Consider the following 23,499-nt stretch of genomic DNA (forward strand, 5'->3'; position numbering starts at 1 on the left):
TGGGGCTCCCCTGACAGTTTCTTAAAGCCCATGTTTGTCATCTTTATTCCAACAAACAACATGTAGTTTCGTTTAAAAATCATCATGTCAGAATGGAGATGAGACTCCCCACCTTCTCAACCCCAAGTTGTTCTGTATTCTGGACAGATTTAGAGTTATATCTAAAATGGAGAGAGTAATAGAACTCCTTTTTGCATTCTTATCTTTTGGAGATGGAGAATTTACTCATGTGTTGAAACTCTGTTATACATTCAAGGTTATGTATAGTGTATAGTTCATAAAGAAACCTGCCCCCAAAAGTTTATGCTACTACTGTGTTCATTTAACTTAAAACATTCTGCAGTGGACATTGGGAAATAAACATAAATTAAAAGACTTTTTAACAGGAATCAGATAATCATCCGAATGATGGCTGTGTCAAATGCAGAATGACAGTTTCTTCAGAGGGAGTTGTGTATATTTTAGCTCATATTTTTATCCCATTAGTGTAAAAAAAACCACGATGAAATGTAACTAAAATAGTTTTTTCTTTTTCTGGACTTGCTTCTAATTCTGAGAGAAGGAATTTATTGCTCTCTAAAACATTTATAAAACCTGTCACCATCTTTATCTAATATGAACTTGGTTTGTTTGATGTGGTTTTTAGAGTGGAAGAAAAGGGGATAAGAGAAGGATTTAGATGTTGCATGAACTTGAGAATGAGGGTTTGGTTGTTCTTGAAAGAGAGAAAGAGAGAGAGAGAGAGAGAGAGAGAGAGAGAGAGAGAGAGAGAGAGAGAGAGAGAGAGAGAGAGAGAGAGAGAGAATGTAATTTTGCCATGTTCAGTTTCTACTATTGCTTTACACTCTGGGGACCCGGGGTGAAAACCATATCTAAGAAATAGGAATGACATTTTATTGAAGATCGGTACCCAGGCCTGGGTTAACATGAAGACAAAAGGATAATTAGGAACAATAGCACATTTCTCATTGTGCCAATCTGCCACGTCACAGGAGATGCTTGCGATTAAACCTCAGTAAGGTCTTAAAGAACTATGGAAAACTTCAGATTCCCATGACTTGGAAACATAGGTTAGGCTCCTCTGCATACCATACCAACCTGCCTCTCACAACAGTAAGCACTGATTTCAAACCCTTCACCCAGCCTAGTAAAACCTTACTTATGCTGCAACACACCAATGTCTATGAACTACCATGTATGCATTTTCAAATTCAATCTGAAAGTAGAATCATCTCCTTCCTAGAGCTGTGGATTGTCTCCTCTTATGGAGAGCTCTTCAATTTGTCCTACCGGGCCATGCTTTTCTGAGATTCCTTACATTTTGTGTTCCATATTCTCTTATGAGGAAATCAGAAAAAAATGTTCTGAGTTTTCCTATAAGCAAAGGCTTAGGTATATGTCCTAGGTATATCCAATCTGAGGACATCTGATTGAGGAGATAGAGTAGGCTTGCAGAGTCAGGTGCTGATGATGGTAGGGGATGCGGTGATGAAGGTTCTGGCCTTCTATCATGGTGAAGTGACAGTGTCAGGTCCTAGCTAGTGATCGTAAGTGCCTGTTCCAAGCCTGTCACTGTGATCCTCTCAGGGATCGTGGATGTGACATAACCTGTTTTTACAGATCCCCTCTGACTGAATTGTCTTGCACTCTGTTTATAACTAAGAACACACAGAGAGATGCAAATGGAGTTTTCTTTTTATAATGACATTTTTTATTCAACACTACAATTGTATAGCTTTGCCTCTGGTAGAGACTTATAATTGATTTTTAATTATCTTAGTCTTCATATTTTACTTTGAGTTTTTAAAAATATGTTTGAAAAAGTATAAACAACTTTCAAAATTCTTATTACATTTATTTAGGATTGCGTTTTTACATGCTATGGTTCACATGCTGAGGTAAAAAGACAAATTATGAAATCTGGTTCTTAACTTCCATCATATGAGTCCCAGGGATAAAGCAAAGTTCATTAGCTGAGTCGCAATTGCCTTTACCTTCTGAGATATCTTGCCAGCCCTAAGTAACTTTAAAATACTTTTACATGATGTTCTTAGAGCAATTCAGAAAAGTAAGGTGAGGATACCCTAGATGGCCATGAGCTTTGTTGACCAAAACATACAGAAATGAGATGGAGAGGAAGAAGAGGAGGAGGAAAAGAAGGAGGAAGAGATGGAGAAGGTGGTAGAGGAGGAGGGAGGAAGAGGAAGAAGAGGAGGAGAAGGAGGAGGAGGAAATAGCAACAACAAAATATTGTAGTTAAGGAAAGAAAATACCAGGAAAGCATGAAATGTGTTAACATAAATACACAAGCAGGAGACAATCCTTACCGTATTCTACTATGTTCTCTATTGAACAAGAGTAATAACAAGCCTCCTTGTGGGAGAATGTAGAAGGGAAATTAATCATACGACTTTGGGAGAGGGGAGTGTGGGACAAAAATATTCAAAAGGTCTGGAAGAGAAAGAAGCTTCCAAATCTCCAGGCTGAGCCCTCCTCCCTGTCCTCCCTGCTCGGCTCTTGGACAACTGAGAAGCTGTGTGTCAACAGGGACTCCTCCCAGTGTGAAGGAGCCATGTCAACAAGGGAGCATTGCAAGCAAACACAATAAACATGAAACAGCGCAGTGTGCAGAAAAAAGAATAAACAATGTGCGCAGTGAACGTGTTACACACAAACAGCTCGCTGGGTTGGGGGAGTGACCCAAGAAGTCTCTTCTAGTTTTAGATATTTCAGATTACTTGTTTTAGCATCAACCCCAGTAAGCTGTTAAATGATTCCAGTTGGGGGACTTTTGTGCTATACCTATTCATGCCACTAGACATTTCTAATTTAGGTTTCGACAAAAGGCCCATCCATCACTTTCTTTGGCCAACTCCTCACAGGAGAAGGCAGGAACTGGCTCAAGACATTCAGAAGGTTAAGACCAATCTTGCCTCATCTAAATATCACTGCTCTGAAAGCATCAAAATGTTTTAACTGTTGCTTTCTCTGTTTGAAGGTGATTTTAAGATCAAATACAGCTGAATTCAAAGCATGGTGTACTTAGGAATAATCAAAGGAATAGAATGGAAAGCTATTTTTCTTTCTTCTTTTTTTTCCTCAAAAATGTCAGATCTAAAAGAAATGTTAAAGGGGAAATAAGTATAGTGCTGTCTTTGATATGTAGCTTGTTTTTGTTATTGCTGGTAGATTTATTTAATATCACACTTTCAACATCCATGGAGGAAGAAAAATCTCTGCTGTCTGTCTCTCTAGAACTGTGGCATGCTTTGAGTGGGACCCAAACACTGATCGGATCTTTAGTGTGTATAACTTGAGACAATAAGAAGCACTTATGGTTTTTTAAACTATCATGATGTTCTTGTCTGATCAGGATTTCCCAGAATACATTACTTAACAGCCAATTCTGGATAACATGAAGAATAAAAAGTATTTTTAGATGTTCTACCTAAAATTCTCTGGGCCACACTACTGACAAGGTGTGAAATGTCAGAAGGCCAGAAAACTTTAGCATTCAAAGGCAAAAAGAGGCTTTGTCCTTGCCGTCCATGCGTGAAGACAGAATGTGTCCAGTTGGGCACACAAAACATAACTATCTGGCAAAGTATCTCAGTATTGTGCAGCTAAGCTTATTCTCTATATTAAAAATGAACATCTCATTCTGACTAATAGCACAGAAAGATATGAAGTAATCTCCAGCCTTAGGTATGTCACTCCTTTTGTCTGATTGCGTGAGATTTAGTAAATGCAGAGGAGGCCAGACTGCACACACAGCACCATGCTCCCTAACTTTTCTCCTAATTAAATTTCATGGTATCCATGTTGTTGGAAATTCTTCACTGGTACCATTTTAACAGATGCATGTCTGGTTGCTCAGGCACACCATGTGTTCTGACCCACTCTTCCATTCATAGATGTTTAACATGTCCTAACTCAGTGCTATTGTAAAAAAAAAACACTGCCTTGTATGGCTTTGTGGATGAGATTCCTATTTAGGGAGTACCACAGAAAGTGGCGTTGCTGTACTCAACAGTAGGCTGGACGTTTCTTCCATAGCCCCTCTAAAGGATGGGTTCCATTAAGGAACTATTCCGGGGACAAACAGAACACAGTGTGATGTTCTATAGCCGGTGCTCTGCCATGTCTCAGTTTATCTGTTCCTTTCTGTCTACAAAAGTAACAGAATAGTGTCCCACAGAAAAGGATGCAGAGACAAGGAGCCACAAAGCACTGTGTTAGTTGAGGACTTGACCACTCTTGTCACCAAGTAACCCTTTAAAATAGAGAAGGTGGGAAGTGGGTAAAGGAGACAGCAGGATACAACTGATCAGATTGGGGAAATGGGGGGCTCCATAGGGAGAGGGAGGGAGGTAAATACAGAAGGATGGAAGTCGGTAAAATAACAGAAAGGATATCTGAAAAGGCACAATAAATCATGCGGTTAACTATTTACAAAATAACCTGTAATACACACAATCCTATGTCTAAATACATAAGGTTTTAATGAACTTTTATCATCTGGACTGCCAAGAGCCCAGACCTTTGTCTTTCCAAGAGCCAAAGACCACCTAACAAAAACTCCAACACCAGACACAAAAAGCCCTCTTCTATGCTGTCTCGGTCAGGACTGTCAAAGAGATTCCTAAAGCACATAGCCTATTCTTGTTGCCCTAGAGGTGGAAGGTAAGTTCCCGTTGTTGAAGACACCATGTACTTCAGACACAGGGCCCAGAGATCCCTGAGCTAGAATAGACCTGAATGCCCCCTCCCTGCAGTCTACTTTTATGGCACCAGAAAGCTCCATGCATTCTTCTGAAGGAAGAAGGAAACCAACAGTCCTAGCCAGCTATGAAGTGTATGAAGTACGTCAATGACCAATATGGTGCAATAACCCTAAGGGTGCAGCAGTGGCATACATGCCTTGACAGTAACCAACAGTTCTCTAATAGGGTTTAAAACTCACTCAACAAGAGTGAGACCTAGATCACTACTCAGTGCTAGGGAAGTCCTAGTTATTGGAGGAGAATCTACAACTATTGATTTACTAAACCAGCAGAGTCTCTAACAATAGTATATAGACAATTGCCCTTATGCCTACAGAGAAGTGCAGTCTTCACCCCTCACCAAGGAAGCTTCTCGTTGCAACAGATGGGGGCCATCACAGAAACACTGTGGAAGAAGAGGTGAGGGGGTTTAAGAGACAAAGGATCAATGACTTTGCTGTGAGCGTGTATCTCCCAGCATTGTCAGAGAAGCTACATTCACAAAGTCTTCACCCTCATCAAGTCTCAGAGTTTCATGTGTTTCATTTGCTGCCAGGCACTGAATGTTGCAGAACCCAAGTGCAGCTCACTTCCAGGACCATTGAGGGATTATATTCTACCTTATTTGAGGTTTGCACTGATTTTTATTTAAGAAATAATTGAGAAGGCTTCAATCCCACTTAGAAGGGGAAGGAAATAATTACAAAAGACAGAGGGAGGGAGGAACATGGGGGGAAAGAGACGGAAGGGAAAAGGAGAATAGGTTCAGATATGGGGGGTTGGACAAGAAAGAAACCCAGAGGGACAAGAGAATGAATGGAAATAAGCGGCCTCGGGAGGTGGGAGGTGGAGGGGACCATGTAGAAAATAGCAGAGACACAAGAGGTGAGTGCCACACCCACTCCAGTGGAGTCTGCATGGGAAGTCCAAAAGCTTGGCCGCAGTCCTGAGGCAAAAAGTTTCACAGAAACTGGTCTCCTGGAGTCTTTGGCATCCCGTAACACAGAAAGGATCCATGTTTATCCTTTCGATAGTGTGGAGGGTCTTGCATGCTTTCTTTCATTATTGTTTTATTATAGGTGCCCCCAAGAAATGATTTGACAAATAGCTAAGTTAGATTGAACATTGCTTCCTGACCAGTGTCCCAGTATCTTAGGCAGTCCTTGAGCTGACTCTGGGCTTGGAATTTTGATTTGTAAGATGTAGCCAATGTTTTAAAATGTTAAAAAATCAAGCTTTAATTTATATATATATATATATATATATATATATATATATATATATATATATATATAAAGGCTTACAATTACTTGGAATTGTTAGTTTCTTAATACTACAAATTCTCAAATTTGCAATTGTTTATGCATATAAAACTCAAGTTAAGAAAAAATACTGTTCCTGTAAAGGATTATGTTTGGACATTTAAGAACTCATTCTAGATTGCCTGGACAAGACCTCTTAAGGTGAGGCCACACTAGATTTTTATGCTAGGCAGATTATAGGTTTTACACAAGAATAATTGGCCATATAATCTCATTCTTTACATCATCAAAATAGTAATGGCTTGAGATAATAATTTGGTATGTTTAGAGAATGTGCATGTCATACTGTAAAGACTTGTTCTCAGTGTCCTCAGTTTTTACCTGTTCCACATAATGGTGTTACTTCTCGAGGACTTATACTTAATCAGTTATTGAAAATGGATACTCATATTTCTGATTTTAGAAAAATAAAATATGCACATGGGACTATTGATACCTTTTCAGGCTTTCTAGTTGCAACTGCTCTAACAAGAGAAGCAACTAAAAATGTAATTAGTCATTGCCTATGTTAATTTTTTTTTTTTTGGCTTGGTGTTCCAAATCAGATTAAAACAGATATTGGAACTGGCTATTACAGTCAAACATTTGAGATGTTTTGTCAACAATTTAATCTTACCCATGTTATTGGGATTTTTTTATATTTCTCAAAGACAAGGTATTGTGGGACTTTTAAAACTATATCTTCTTAAAAAACAATAAAGGGGGAAATTATATCCTCGGCACATTATTTAAATCACACTTTTTATTTTTAAAATTTTAGAATTTGGATGCCTAAATTGCTGAGTGCCTTATAGTATCCTACAACTCGACATACTCACGCCTAGGTGAGGTGGAAGGACCCACTTATTGACATATGGCTTGATCCCGACCAGGTACTTAATATGGGGAAGAGGACATGCTTGTGTTTTCTCCACAGAATGCTGCAGGAGCATGCCGCTGCCAGAATTATTTGTGTGACAGGCTGACCTGTGAGTTTGCTGAGTGCCCTCACAATGATGACAGGAAAGCTGTATTGGGTATATGCTCTTGATCCACCTTTGCTTGCCTTTGTCCCAGATGAGACAAACTAAGCTGCCTTGCTTCAAGCTTTTTAACCTTACGGGACAGAGAACATAAGAGACTGTGGAAACTCAAAAAAAGAAAAAAAAAAGAAAAGAAAAATTATTCAAAAGGAGGACTTATAATGACTCTTCTCTTTCCTTTAATGTGATCAGTTATTCTGACTCAATCATGGACGGTCTAGTAATAAATCCAATATTGGAGATTCCTATTTTGAAGATAGCTAAAAATCTTTATTAGCCTGCAGAGTTAACTTGGAGCATAGCCTATTTACATGAGAAGAAACAGCTTTTCTGTTGATGCTCAAAGTCACCTCCCCCACACTAGAATGCCAGAGCTTGGGCTTGAATGTTGCTAATTTGCAACTGAATAGAGTACCTGGACTTCCCCCCACAGATAGCCTTTTTCCTGTTGCTTTCCAACTCTCAGCTTTGTATTTCAAGCAGGTCATTTACTTCTGTGCAGGCTTGCTTTCTGCAAGCTTGCAGACTCACCTTCACCAAGCGCAGGTGGCAGAAATTGATTGATATGAAGAGATGCATTGAGTGCATATTGTGACTTTGGTCTGATTGGGGGAAAGGTGTGCAATGAGGGCTGGCAGCCAAGGACAGGCCACTGGGTCTATGACTGATTTCAATCTAAGACAGAGGCATGTACCAAGAGGCCGTTGTTTGTTCATAATAACACCATAGAGCCATGGTTGTGCAAATAAACACAAACAAGTCGTATGTGTTCTCCAGGATGGATAAGAATAAGTTCAATAATATGGCAGTCCTAAGTCAGGCACAGCCGCCAACCAACATAATTCCCAGGCAGGACCTTGGAGCATAAGTAAATTTTACGCCCCAGTCCAGCTAATTTTCATTATAATTGAGCAGGCTGGCTCAGACTTGTTCTGCCACTGTGAGTGAGACCACCTAGGGTGGAGTCTTCCTACCTAGACAGGTCTATTGTTCTGTCACCTGTGTGGTTCCCTCCAAGATGCTACTACCTGCTGAGAGGCTGAACCTGTTCTCCTGACATTATCCTGACTAAAGGAGAGCCTGGTGTGGTGGGGGATGGGATCACCCTATATAAGCTCAGACTCTTAAGTAAACTTTGGGCCTTGATCAGTATCTTTCTCTTGGTCTTGTTATTTCTCTCACCATTTTCTCCCATGCAGCCCCAGCCTCCCTTTCAGGAACCCGGTTCCTGGAGCTGTGGGCAGCTACACTAATTCAACAAAGTAAATGTAGAATTCTCATTAAAGTCATGTATGGCAGACTATATTACATAATAGTAGAAAGAAGGTGGTTTGTGGTTTAAGGAGGAACTAGAGTATTGTATTATTCATGAAAAGGTTAACAAGAGCAGAACCCCCCTGGTGCATGTTTTTCACTAGGCCCTGAGGAATAGCATAATTAGGTATTTACTAAGGTACCTCTAGTGGTGGGTTATACAGTAGACTAGAATTGCACCTGGGCATATAGCCCTCTCACCTGGCTTCTAAGAATAAGCTGCCCTTAGATAGGGTTGACTTTGTCACAGTTGTAAACACTGCCTGGTTCCTGCCAGTTACTATATATACATTTTTCTGTTTTGTGTAAAGAGTCATTATGCATCAGATAACCTCAATGTACCTTGGCTGATGCATCACCTAAATTCCTTGTTTTCTTTTGTAATATACATCTGATGCTTGCTTTGAGAAATTGCATTCAGGTTTAACACTCTCTTGTGTTTGTATCTGTTTGTAACTCGCTGACTCCTTGCCTACTGAGTACCGGGACCCTGATTTCTCCTCTGGGTTGAGGGACCGATTGAGACCAGCCTGCAGCAGGCGAAAAATTCTCAGGACTCATTGGAGGTGACCTTAACCAAAATGCCCAACACAGGGAGAAGGAACTTGAAGAGTTCACCTCCAGTAGATAGACAGGGTCTCAAGTGGAGGAACAGGGTTACAACCCCACAGTCAAAATTTCTGACCCAGAATATTTCCTGTCCTGGAGAGTGCGTTAGAAAAATGGCCCTTGCCTTGACCATCTTTCTCTGGGCCAATGTTCACTTTCTTGACGAGCTCCCAACATTCCCAGTTGTCGTTCTGCTCCTTGTGGCTCTTTGGGTCTTCCTGCGATTTTGTTTTCCTCCAGTCTCCAATTTTCTCTGGCCTATGTGAGCCTGGTATTCATGCTCTATTGTTCTCATCCTTTCCCGGATGCTGGCCTCGTCTCTGGGTTCAGACCTCCATGACCCTGGTCTACAACTAGGCATGGTGCCCAGTATTCCTGGTGAAATCTATCAGCCTACCCTCTAAGCAGATCTTTGCTACCCACCAACCCAAGATTGGAGCAGAGTTCTGAGAATCATCTTCGATTCATCTAGAGATTCTCAGCAGCTGCCCCATTGATATGGAAGTGTTTTCTGGCAAGCAGGGGTGTAAGTGCCCTCACATCCTATCACAGAGACAGTGATGAAACCAATGGACTTCTTGTCCAGACCATATTATACCACGCATTTGTCTGCTGTGCCTAAAGCAAGGCCTTCTGTGAGGCAGCAGAAAGAAACTTTTGATGGATGGATGTTCTTCTTTTTCTCTAAGTTGAATCCAGATATCCTTTCTAAATAAGAGTGTGCACTTTAGTAAAGCTTTAGGTCCGGCATGGTGATTCCACCAGAGGTTCTTTTATCCTTGAGAAGAGTTTTTGCTATCCTAGGTTTTTTGTTATTCCAGATGAATTTGCAGATTGCACTTTCTAGTTCGTTGAAGAATTGAGTTGGAATTTTGATGGGGATTGCATTGAATCTGTAGATTGCTTTTGGCAAGATAGCCATTTTTACAATGTTGATCCTGCCAATCCATGAGCATGGGAGATCTTTCCATCTTCTGAGATCTTCTATAATTTCTTTCTTCAGAGACTTGAAGTTTTTATTATACAGATCTTTCACTTCCTTAGTTAGAGTCACGCCAAGATATTTTATATTATTTGTGACTATTGAGAAGGGTGTTGTTTCCCTAATTTCTTTCTCAGCCTGTTTATTCTTTGTGTAGAGAAAGGCCATTGATTTGTTTGAGTTAATTTTATATCCAGCTACTTCACCGAAGCTGTTTATCAGGCTTAGGAGTTCTCTGGTGGAATTTTTAGGGTCACTTATATATACTATCATATCATCTGCAAAAAGTGATATTTTGACTTCATCTTTTCCAATTTGTATCCCTTTGATCTCCTTTTGTTGTCGAATTGCTCTGGCTAGGACTTCAAGTACAATGTTGAATAGGTATGGAGAAAGTGGACAGCCTTGTCTAGTCCCTGATTTTAGAGGGATTGCTTCAAGCTTCTGACCATTTACTTTGATGTTGGCTACTGGTTTGCTGTAGATTGCTTTTATCATGTTTAGGTATGGGCCTTGAATTCCTGATCTTTCCAAGACTTTTATCATGAATGGGTGTTGGATCTTGTCAAATGCTTTTTCCGCATCTAAGGAGATGACCATGTGGTTTTTGTCTTTGAGTTTGTTTATATACTGGATTACGTTGATGGATTTCCGTATATTGAACCATCCCTGCATCCCTGGGATGAAACCTACTTGGTCAGGATGGATGATTGTTTTGATGTGTTCTTGGATTCGGTTAGCAAGAACTTTATTGAGGATTTTTGCATCAATATTCATAAGGGATATTGGTCTGAAGTTTTCTATCTTTGTTGGGTCTTTTTGTGGTTTAGGTATCAGAGTAATTGTGGCTTCATAGAATGAGTTGGGTAGAGTACCTTCTGTTTCTATTTTGTGGAATAGTTTGTGAAGAACTGGGATTAGATCTTCTTTGAAGGTCTGATAGAACTCTGCACTAAACCCATCTGGTCCTGGGCTTTTTTTAGTTGGGAGACTATTAATGACTGCTTCTATTTCTTTGGGGGATATAGGGCTGTTTAGATCATTAACCTGATCTTGATTCAACTTTGGTACCTGGTATCTGTCTAGGAACTTCTCCATTTCATCCAGGTTCTCCAGTTTTGTTGAGTATAGCCTTTGGTAGAAGGATCTGATGGTGTTTTGGATGTCTTCAGGATCTGTTGTTATGTCTCCTTTTTCATTTCTGATTTTGTTAATTAGGATGCTTTCCCTGTGCCCTCTAGTGAGTCTGGCTAAGGGTTTATCTATCTTGTTGATTTTCTCAAAGAACCAGCTCCTTGATTGGTTGATTCTTTGAATAGTTCTTCTTGTTTCCACTTGGTTGATTTCGCCCCTGAGTTTGATTATTTCCTGCCGTCTACTCCTCTTGGGTGAATTTGCTTCCTTTTGTTCTAGTGCTTTTAGGTATGTTGTCAAGCTGCTAATGTGTGCTCTCTCTAGTTTCCTTTTGGAGGCACAACTGGTTGTTATCATGTAGAAGAATGCGAATCGATCCATTCCTATCTCCTTGTACTAAGGTCAAGTCTAAGTGGATCAAGGAACTTCACATAAAACCAGAGACACTGAAACTTATAGAGGAGAAAGTGGGGAAAAGCCTTGAAGATATGGGCACAGGGGAAAAATTCTTGAATAGAACAGCAATGGCTTGTGCTGTAAGATCGAGAATTGACAAGTGGGACCTCATGAAACTGCAAAGCTTCTGCAAGGCTAAAGACACCATCAATAAGACAAAAAAACCACCAACAGATTGGGAAAGGATCTTCACCTTCCTAAATCAGATAAGGGACTAATATCCAATATATATAAAGAACTCAAGAAGGTGGACTCCAGAAAGTCAAATAACCCCATTAAAAAATGGGGCTCAGAACTGAACAAAGAATTCTCACCTGAGGAATACCGAATGGCAGAGAAGCACCTGAAAAAATGTTCAACATCCTTAATCATCAGGGAAATGCAAATCAAAACAACCCTGAGATTCCACCTCACACCAGTCAGAATGGCTTGTACAACCACTCTGGAAATCAGTCTGGCGGTTCCTCAGAAAATTGGACATAGTACTACCGGAGGATCCAGCAATACCTCTCCTAGGCATATATCCAGAAGATGTCCCAACCGGTAATGGACACATGCTCCACTATGTTCATAGCAGCCCTATTTATAATAGCCAGAAGCTGGAAAGAACCCAGATGTCCCTCAACAGAGGAATGGATACAGAAATGATGGTACATTTACACAATGGAGTACTACTCAGCTATTAAAAAGAATGAATTTATGAAATTCCTAGCCAAATGGATGGACCTGGAGGGCATCATCTTGAGTGAAGTAACACAATCACAAAAGAACTCACACAATATGTACTCACTGATAAGTGGATATTAGCCCAAAACTTAGGATACCCAAGATATAAGATACAATTTGCTAAACGCATGAAACTCAAGAAGAATGAAGACCAAAGTGTGGACACTGTGCCCCTTCTTAGAATTGGGAACAAAACACCCAGGGAAGGAGTTACAGAGACAAAGTTTGTAGCTGTGATGAAAGGATGGACCATTTAGAGACTGCCGTATCCAGGGATCCATCCCATAATCAGCTTCTAAACGCGGACACCATTGCATACACTAGCAAGATTTTGCTGAAAGGACCCAAATATAGCTGTCTCTTGTGAGATGATGCCGGGGCCTAGCAAACACAGGAGTGGATGTTCACAGTCAGCTATTGGATGTATCACAGGGCTTCCAATGGAGAAGCTAGAGAAATTGCCCAAGGAGCTAAAGGGATCTGCAACCCTATTGTTCGAACAACATGATGTACTAACCAGACCCCGGAGCTCTTGTCTCTAGCTGCATATGTATCGAAAGATGGCCTAGTCGGCCATCACTGGAAAGAGAGGCCCATTGGACTTGCAAACTCTATATGCCCCAATATAGGGGAATGCCAGGGCCAAAAGAATGGGAATGGGTGGGTAGGGAAGTGGGGGGCGTTATGGGGGACTTTTGGGATAGCATTGGAAATGTAATTGAGGAAAATATGTAATAAAAATATTAAAAATTAAAAAAAAAAGAGTGTGCACTTGTGTCTCCTGCCATACTGTTGGGTCTCAGCAAAACATCTCTAAGACTCCTGTACACTCCCCCTGAGCTCTCTGTCCTGGGGTCTTTTCAGCTTTTTTTTTCTGGAAAAAGTGGTAATTAGACAGTGACATTGGGCACTGTGTTTTACCAAGGTGACGTTTGGCCTGCCAAATGCTAGCTATCCTGTGAGACTTCATGAATGCTGTACTCTCGATGGTCTCCTGGTCTCTGTCTGGGTGTCATATAGAGAAACCATCACTAAGCATTATGGTAGCCAATGGTCTGGAGGATCCTCTACTCTCCGGGCCACTTCTTCATTGCCTCCAGTCCAACCTAGAGAGATGTGATTTCAATACCTGTCTTAAGAAATGTGGTTTTGAGATAAAAACATTGAACCAACTTCTCTTCCTCCAAGAGGTCCCCAGAAAAGTTCAAAGAAAGCTAGATATTTTAGATGCCATGACTACACCTAGTTAAGATGCCATTTGAGGTCGAGAGATGGGAACAAGGTGGAGCTGCCTGTATGACTAAGGCTCTTGTGGGTGATGTGACCCTACTTCCCACAGGATAAATGAGAAAACTGAGGTAAGGAGAGGGGCTTCCCTCCAAGCACTTCTGAGAAAGCCAGCACATGCCCCATGACCCAAACATGGCCGTTGGTTAAACTGTAAAGTAGCAGAGAGAGTCTTCCTATGCACACTTGGAATTGATAATGGCCCAGTGTAAGTTTGGTTTGACTTACTGTTGTTTATAAAGGTGGAGAGATACTTTCTTAAGGTTCGCAGGGAATCATGGGAAGAATGTGAGAAAGAGACACATAAGGGTACCTTCAGTTCTGGACTGCCAATTTATGTATAAATGAGCCCAAGTGCATCATGGGAGATTTAACTTACATACAGGATAGGCTGCTATTCAGGAACCAGCAAATAGAGAACCAGAATTCTCCTTTAAAAAGAAAAACATGGCTGATTTTATTTTTATTATTAGATATTTTCTTTATTTACATTTCAAACATTTCAAATTTATCCCCTTTCCTCATTTCCCCTCTGAAAACCCCCCTATACCATCCCCCCTCCCCCTGCTCACTAACCCACCCACTCCTGCTTCCCTGTCCTGGCATTCCCCTACACCGGGGCATAGAGCCTTCACAAGGCCAAGGGCCTCTCCTCTCATTGATGTCCCACAAGGCCATCCTCGGCTACATCTGCTGCTAGAGCCTTGAGTCCCTCCATGTGTATTCTTTGGTTGGTGGTTTAGTCCCTGGGAGCTCTGGGGGTACTGATTGGTTCATATTGTTGTTCCTCCTATGGGGCTGCAAACCCCCTCAGCTCCTTGGGTACTTTCTCTTGCTTCTTCATTGGGGACCTTGTGCTCCATCTAATGGATGGCTGTGAGCATCCACTTCTGTATTAGTCAGGCACTGGCAGAGCCTCTCAGGAGACAGCTATGTCAGGCTCCTGTCAGAAAGCACTTGTTGGCATCCACATTAGAGTCTGGGTTTGGTAGTTGTTTATGAGATGGATCTCCAGGTGGAGATCTCTGGATGTTCATTCCTTCAGTCTCTGCTCCACAGTTTGTCTCTGTAACACCTTCCATGGGTATTTTGTTTCCCCTTCTAAGAAGGATCAAAGGATCCACACTGTGGTCTTCCTTCTTTTTGAGCTTCATGTGGTCTGTGAATTATATCTTGGGTATTCTGAACTTCTAGGCTAATATCCACTTATCAGTGAGTGCATACCATATGTGTTCTTTTGCGATTGGGTTACCTCACTAAGGATGATATTTTCTAGTTCCATTCATTTGCCTAAGAACTTCATGAATTCATTGTTTTTAATAGCTGAGTAGTACTCCATTGTGTAAGTGTACCACATTTTCTGTATCCATTCCTCTGTTGAGGGACATCTGGGTTCTTTCCAGCTTCTGGCTACTATAAATAAGGCTGCTATGAACAGAGTGAAGCATGTGTCCTTATTACATGTTGGAGCATCTTCTGGGTATATGCCCAGGAGTGGTATAGATGGGTTCTCAGGTAGTATTATGTCCAATTTTCTGAGGAACTGCCAAACTGATTTCCAGAGTGGTTGTACCAGCTTGCAATCCCACCACCAGCAATGGAGGAGTGCTCCTCTTTCTCAGAACCCTCTTCTTAAGACTGACATTAGAGTGGTGAGTATGGGGTGGGAGGTGTTTTAAAATACTTTTTTTTTTTTTTTTTTTTGGTCATCAGGGAACAGCTTTAGTCTAAACGCAGAGGAAGAGAAACAAATTAGACCAACTATTAATACCAATGTTTCCATCATTAACATGCACGGTCTGGCTGCTGCTTAAAATAAAAGCCATTTGTGACCTGAAACTTGGTCAGACCCAATACCTACGGATCACCCTAAAAATAGAAGTGAACCTCACTTCTCAAGAGTATACTATGTACATTTTAATAGCTAGATCATGTAGGGAAATCAGCGTGTCTATTATTAAAAAGGAAAGGCTGGGTGTTAGAACACTAATTTGGAGCAGAAAGATTATGCAAGACAGATTCTGAACATGGAAACAATAATTCTCCTTTGAGCAGGAGAATGATTTACTAGGACTCGGGGCTTTCGCAGACCTGGGGTAGAATGCTTACAGGGACGTGTAGCTGGAGAAAACGTTAGAGACCCAGTGGACAGATTCAGATGTGGGCTTTATAGATCAGCTGCAATATGCCTATGCTGTGCTCTAAGCAGCAGTAAACGTCACTGAATAAAGAATGAGAAGCAAAGCAAGAGAGATCTTTTTTGTTGTTGTTATAAAGGGGACACCTGTGTTCTTTAAAATTGAAATCAAGGCAAAACTTAAGAATGCAGGAAATTTCTCAGAGTGGTGTACAATTTAGAAGTTTTTCAGAAGTTCAAGCTATAACCCCACACACGGGAAGACCCTTGGGAAAGTCCTTATTTTAGGAAGAAACATTTACAAAGGAACGTGGAAGATTGCTTACGCTCCAAAGACATTTAAGAAAGCAGTCGAAGGCATAGTACGTGTGCTGGCTGGTGTATGTGGGCTTTAACATCGTTCATAATCAGATGTCCTTGCCACCACAGTGCTGCTGTATTACAGGAAATGAAGCAGAATTATTCATAGCCAAGCTGGTAAGTGGTGAGCTCTGTATATGCAGTTGGACCTCTGAGCTTTCAGAGTGTGGCGCTGGCAAGGAGGCTTTAGCCTAGGAAGGTTGTCAGATTCCCTGGAGAAAGTAGCATTTGGTTTTCCAGAAGCTGTGCATCACAGGAGTGTAGATAAGGAAGGCAGAGAAACAGTGTATCTTTGGATTAGGGAAATGTGTCCAGGATATCTAAAGCAGAAAACCAAGAATAGAAATGCTGGGGTGAAGAACCGGAGAGGAAACCTGGAGCCAAATTACTGATGGCTTTTCTTGGCTTATGGTTGGAGTCAGTGTAGGGTTCGGGTGCACATAGCGCACTACGGTCAGCAGGAGAGGCTGTAGGTTCAGGGAAGAAAGTCACTAGGTGATAAATGTGTTACAGTGATTGCTGTAGGCAGTTAGGTTCTCTCTTACTGACAACTCTCTGAGGTTATTCCTCAAAACTGTTTTTCCACGCAGGAGAACTTCAAAATCCTCATTCTCGTTGCTTGAAGGTTAATGGGCTTTTTATGCATCCCTGGGTGGCTTAGGTCAGAGATAGATCAAGCTGTCATGAGCTATTCGGTTAGCACTTTGTCTGTGGCAATGGCTGTTTGACTTGAGAGAGTCTGCCCTTTCCTTGGAACCGGTTTCTGTTCAGTCATTAAGAAGTTTGGAGCAGGCAAGTTGCCGACACACACTTGTGTTTCTCGTTGTCTCTAACCAATGTGAGCCTCTGCAATGCTTTGTCTGACCTGTCAGATATCCCGGGCTGCTTCCCCCGTCTTTCCCATCAGCTTCGGAGTGTGTATGCACTAAACGTGTTTGCAATGACAAATTTGACTGTATTCTAGACATGCAAATAAATGAGAACAAATATATTGAGGAAAATAACTAGGTTCCCACAAACACACCCAGGGTGTGTCTCGAACAGCTTTGAATGCTCCAGAATTCACCTTCCCCTTCTTCATAAGGAAGTTTGCTCCACATCAGATTCTTTCTCTTTTTACCAAGAAAATCTCTTGTGGGCATTTTTTTCCACCTCATTTCCAACCCAGCAAGAATGCTAAGTGGCATGCTGCCTTCTTCTCTGAGCTACCGTACATTTAGCTAGAGGACTCTTAGACTTCCCTAAATCTGTCTGGGGAGACTCTTTTCCTTGTCCATTTGAGCAGGAAGATCCTCCCAGAACTTGAGTGTTCACTGAGCCCTTTTTTCTCATTTCCAGCCTTCCATCTGGACTTCTAAAGCTTCCGTTTTGCTTGCTGGGATCCTGAAGCCATGCTGGCTTTAAGCAGATATTTCCAAGTGCTTTCTATGATTCCAGAACTGTGCTAGATGCTTGGGATAGACCAGACAGACACATCCTTCTTGCTTTCCCAACACAAATGAACTTTACACTGTTCAACTCAAAGTAGAAGATATGCGCAGTCTGTACTACATAGCAGGCACTTTTACTTGGAGATGTATACGGGGAGGTATAAGCATAAAAATGCTTTCAGTTAGGAACAAATACTCTAACTTAAGTTGGGTTCTTTGAAAAGAAAGCAATTTGTGACCCCAGAATGGAAGGAAGCAAGGCTGCTCTGGCTGTGATACACCTGGCTCTGACTCTCTTTTCCTTCCTTCCTTCCTTCCTTCCTTCCTTCCTTCCTTCCTTCCTTCCTTCCTTCCTTCCTTCCTTCCTTCCTTCCTTCCTTCCCTCCCTCCCTCCCTCCTTCCCTCCTTTCTTCCTTCCTCCCTCCCTCTCTCCCTCCCTTTCTTCTCCCCTTCCCTCCCTCCCTCCTTCCTTCAGTTATTGCTTTCTTTCATTCTTTCTTTTGTTAGTTCTTTCATTCATTTTGCTTGGTTCTTGCCTCTTGTGTGTGTTTTGTCATTGAATTGATTGATTACTGGGTACTTGCAAAGGGTCTGTCTGCACATCATGCTCCTCAGTGTCAATGCCTCTGTGTCTGGAAATGTAGACACCTTCATGCCATTTACAGAGCACAGTGTCTAAAAGATGAAACTGGCATTTGTTTCTCCAGTTAAGTTTTCAGAGCTGAAGAAACCTTTCAAAGCTCTCTAGAAGTCCTCCATTCACACGCCATTGGCCAGAATCATGTAACCAACCCATGCCCAAACAAGCCACTGGGAACAAGAAAGGATTACACAACTGACTTGGACCAAGCAAGGAATAGTAACAGTAGCATGGATACATACACCCGCAGTGCCAGAATGTGGGAGCCTGGGGACTGAAAGTTCTAGGCCAACTTGGACTATGTAGGAAATATCAACCTAGCCTGGGCTACATAGGTAAGTCCTAGTGTCTAAAAAAGAAAAAGGTGACGGAAAAATACATATATAATTAGCCCATTCCCTAAAGCACATAGCCAGAGCAGATCTTAGTTTGCTGTGGGAGTCCCAGTCTGGGCTAGCGTTTTCCAGAATTACTTAATAGGAAGAAGATGGCAGTAGAGTCTAGTGTGACATCGGAGGAAATCAAGAAAGAACAAAGAAAGACTTGCCTACTAGTGCTATGAGGGTACCATTACCGGATATTTCTCCCCTGGTCCGACATGCTGCACATCTGTGCTTGAATCAGGCAAGCTTGGAAAGGAATGATCCATTTAGGCAGAAAGTCTCTGTAGAAGCTTAAAGAGAAAGCATATACACTGCATCGCAATTCCTCCTAATTGAAACAATTTCCCTTAGGGAAAGGTGAGGGGATCGTAAGGGTCAGGAAGTTACTGAGTTTTAAGAGATGTAGGAAGTTCATATGGTTCGAAGGCTCACAGGACCCCACCCTGAAATTATACAAGCCATAACGACTGCTGGAGCCAGGGGAGTTTTCAGCTGTCAAGCCGCCTGCACACTATGCAGGGAACTCTAGGGACCCAGCTTTCACGACCCACGTGTTGAAGCGGGCTTTTCATGACACAGACACTTTGAACCATCCTTGCTCCTGTAAGCAAACCCTGGAAACTCATCAGCTCACTAAACCAGACTTCAGGGACACCATTTCATTGGTCTACCGTTGGTGTTCTCTCTGGGGCAGATAGATATTCACGTCTGCCCTGGAAAGTCACAGTATGCTTCGATTTTGCAGCATTTTAGTGTCGGTTTGTTTTGTTACAAAATTTCAAGGACCTGGCTGGTAGAAAGAGAGCAAGGCACAAAAGTTCCAAATTTATTGTCTTTCTAAGTCAAGACACTGCCTCTTTTGACACACCCCTTAAATTTTTTTATTAGTCTCTCATTTTTTTAATCAGTTATATCAAACAACACACACATTCTTTCCCCTCTTGATTTCCACCACTGAACCACTAAACTCTAACACAAACAGCTCTGTATCTATTTGGAAGCCATGCTTTGTTGTGCTGTGTTTCTGAATATATTCATATATCTATGATGTTTCAAGGTCTTCTTGAAATAGGAAGAGAAATGATTTTAGCATTCTACATAAAACTATATTGTCAAATATTTGAGAGTTTTTAAAAGTGGGAGAATCCCTCAATAAAATTAGGAAAGTGTGGGGTGTGTTTATATGTATGGAAACAGGGTGGATGTTGGGAACAGGCTGACAGAGGTTGGGTGCCTCTTCAAAGATGATTGGCCATTTCTTCCAGTTTCTGACCCACCCCTGCTTGGGTACCACCCCACCGTGGGGCATCTAGGACCAGCAGGTGTAGGCACATCCTCTTCCACTGAAGTTATAAGTGCTTTCAACCTGTTTTTAAATTATTATTTTATTTTATTATTATTATTAGTTTTCTTCAAGTAAAGAAAAATTTTTTGGCCAGCATCTCCATCGTCTTTGAGATTGCAGATTCTTCTGTTGCATAGCTGGCTCTCCTTCATGGTGATGTCCCTAGAGCACATTATCTATTGTGTATTTACTGTCACCTTTTATTTAAAATATTTGTGGGACTTTTTGTTTCGTTCGTTTCTAGGATGTAAGAGGGATCCCCCAGAAAGGATTTGTCCATTATTATCAGGAAATGCAAAGTATGTGCCTACCAGTTTTGCACATGTCATAGTTCTGCATTTGTTTAAAAACAGTTATGCAAAATAACAGAATTTGGGGATACAAACATTTACAACTAGCATTCACCAAAATTTTCTTAAATAAGTCTGTTTACCCCTCCTTCATGTCCATGTTCTTTTGACTTATTCCACCTAAAGCAACACACTCAGTAGGTCCTCTTGTGATGGATGGTAGTGGGGGTTGACATCTGGTTTCCCTTATACTCATAGTGTGAGCCTTTGGGGAGTTCCGTTGTTTAGAGCCTGCAAGTCCCTCAAAGGACCATTTGTTTTCTCCCCTATGGAATTGGTTTCTTTTTTTCAATTTTTAATTTTTTTCAATTTTAATTTTTTTATAACTTTTTTATTCACTTTACATCCCAATCCCTCCTCTCTTCCCAATCCCCTTACAAATCCTTCCCATCATTGTCCCTTTCCCTTCTCCTCAGGGAAGAGAAGCACCTCTTGAGTCCCCACTCCACCCTGGGGCATCAGGTCCCAGCCGTGCTAGGCACACCCTCTCCCGCTGAGATCAATATGTTAAAGGATTGTTCTATAAGGCAGAAATAATGGAAGGCAATGGCACCTATAGAAGGGGTGGGCAGCTGGGAATGTGTCCAAGAGGACAGTGGGGTGGGGTGGGGTGGGGGCGGGGCGCTGGGTCCTTCCTTGTTCACCTTGAGTCCTGGGTCACAGTGAGGTCAGCGTTTCTGTCCCACCACGCGCTTCCACTGCGGTGTGCTGCCATGATACAGGCCCAGAGCAAGGGCAGTGGATCACAGACCAAAACCTGGAGAGCTCTGAGGCAAATAAACACTTTATCTCAATAAGTTGATAACATTTGAGATTTTTGTTACAGTGACGGAAAGCTGACTAAGGTTGCTCATAGTGAGGGGTGGCCAGTGCTTCCTCTATTAGATTTGATTGTTCAAGTCCTGGATTTTGTATTTTCTTCTTCCAACTCTTGGAGCTATTGTTTACCATATTGGTCATATTGGTCATTTTATTTTATTTTAATTGAGACAGGGTCTCACAATGTTGCCCTTGAACGTGCCATGTAGACCAGGCTGACATCTAACTCCCAGAGGATCTAACTGACAAGATCCTCCCAAGCTGAGATCAACAGTGTAAACCACTACACCCAGTACTCAAGCATCTCTCAAGAGGTTAGGAGAATAGGTATTTGAAAAATGGTCAATGGAATATCATCATTTATCAAAACCTGAAGAAATAGTGGGGCAAAAGCAATACTTACCAATAATTGTTTTTAAAAACCTGCACTTAGATACATATAAATAGTACATGCTATTTATATGTACCAGTTTTGTCAAAAAATATAATAAACCTTTAGATGTCTGTTGTGGGTTATAGGAAGTCCTGAGCAGAACACTTAAGTGATGCAAAGAGCATACAACCAGGCCGCAGAAAACTACAGAACAGATTCTCTCTCCAGCCAAGCAAATTGCAAGGGAGGAGAGACAGACAGACACACAGACACACAGAGAGAGACAGAGACAGAACCAAGATCTGGAGACATATCAGTCATTTGCAATGTATGGTCTTGGTTCTAACAAACTGAGTTTCTGAAACAGTATGATTCAATAAGAGGAGAGTGGAAGATTCCATTAGAACGAGAAGGGAAGGAAGGATTGATTGTGCTAGCCGATTATGTGTTAGAAGGGAGAGCTAAAGAGCTGGATGGGGGGGGACGACAGAGTATGGGGGTCAGGATGTAAATGTAAACCACAGTTGAGATTCTGGGCTGTTTGTGGTCATGGAAACGAACAGCCATTACAGTTTTGATGAGAGGCACGGCGGTAGGGCATCTTTGGGAAGAGTGTGGAGAGCAGGAAGAACAAGTGTCTGTAGCTAGATATGGACTCCCAGTGACAGAGAAAAGAGCTGGATACGTAGGGGCTTGTGATACAAAGGGATGGGGCTCTCTCTAGACCCCTGCCATGGAAGCCAGATGCTATTCTGAGCTTGCAGGAAGCATCATACAGACGCTTTGGGAAACTTTCCTCTATTTAAAGGGGAAGTAGGAATAATTCTTATTCTGTGGCCACTCCGTGTTAGGCACTATGGTTCTTGTGTATATTTTGAAATAGTAACTATAGCACCTGTATGTCTTTTCTAAAAAGTGAAACCAGTTTGCGGACGCAAAGACAGATCCTATTGGCTGCTCAGGAAGGCTTGGTTTTTGAGGTGGGTTTTGAATGAAATTCTTTTTTGGTAGAAAAGGTAGTGACTTCAAGAGCCCTGAGGTGTGGTGGCTACAGGGCAGTTATGCAGCTTTACCTACATAGGCTCCTATGAGACCAATGTTTTTAGAAGAAAGAAAATGGCTGACACTAGCTAGTAAGAGAGCTGGCTTACTTGCTAGTAAGTGTGCTCAGAAGGACCAATCAAAGCTATCTCCCTCCCTCCCCCGTAGGCTCATCATCACCAAAGGAAATCCTTCCCTGTACTTCAAAGATACAATGTTTAAATGCCATATATAGCTCAGCTCTGTCTAGGGGAAGTACAGGAGCTGTTATCTTCAAATGTAGCAAGAAGGGAAAATCCAGAGCTAGAAAGTCCACTCACCCTGAGAGAGTCCATGAACCCCACAGGAATTGGTTGAAGGAAGAGTCCGCATACCAAGAAGCGTGTTGACTGTTTTTCGTTTGTTTGTTTTGTTTTTTTAAAGGTTCATCTCATTGTTCTCTATACATCCATCATTTGGAGAAATAATAAATTACTATGCAACTATTACTGGCACGCCCTTAAAGAGGTAGCCATAAGGGCAGCAAATGAATTACCAGCACCTTTTTTCGATGCCACATGTGGGATCCAGATACGATTTACGTTTTTAAAAATTTCACGCCGATGCTGGAGCACACCTGTGCCTACATGGTATCTTACATTGGTAGCAACACAGATGTTTTACCCCCAAATAATTGTTTATTAAGTAAGAATGCACAGAAAGGATGTCTAAATGAGTGGGTTAATTTTTGTGCCATTCAATCATTCATCTCACAACACCACAGTAAGTGGTACAAACCGCAAAGCATTTAAGCAAAACACACAATCCAGATGGATTTTTCAAAGACCGGTCCAGAAACTGTAGGCTCAACAGGGGCCTGGGAATCCTGAGTCTCAAAATGCCAGAGCCGCAAGGAGGGGGCAGCCAGAGGTTGAAGGCTGGTTCCATTTTCCTCTCTTCATCTCATCTTGAATTGTGGCACACACGGATTACAGAAAGCTGGAGTTATCTGTCCCAGGCGGTCCAC

At 41.7% G+C, this 23,499-nt stretch overlaps 1 long non-coding RNA gene across 1 annotated transcript in view; it reads left to right on the plus strand.

Annotated features, from left to right (window-relative positions):
* The window catches only part of LOC147000871 (uncharacterized), a 44,057-nt gene extending 21,041 nt beyond the window's left edge, over positions 1-23,016 (plus strand). The window contains exons 2-3 of the long non-coding RNA XR_015045377.1: positions 22,369-22,432; positions 22,917-23,016. This is a non-coding gene — a long non-coding RNA (uncharacterized LOC147000871). The remainder of the gene's footprint in view (positions 1-22,368; positions 22,433-22,916) is intronic.
* The last annotated feature ends 483 nt before the right edge of the window (positions 23,017-23,499 follow it).

This window comes from Mus caroli, unplaced genomic scaffold (genome assembly GCF_978045245.1).
Source record: "Mus caroli unplaced genomic scaffold, Mus_caroli_1 scaffold_15, whole genome shotgun sequence".
Classification (NCBI taxonomy): domain Eukaryota; kingdom Metazoa; phylum Chordata; class Mammalia; order Rodentia; family Muridae; genus Mus; species Mus caroli.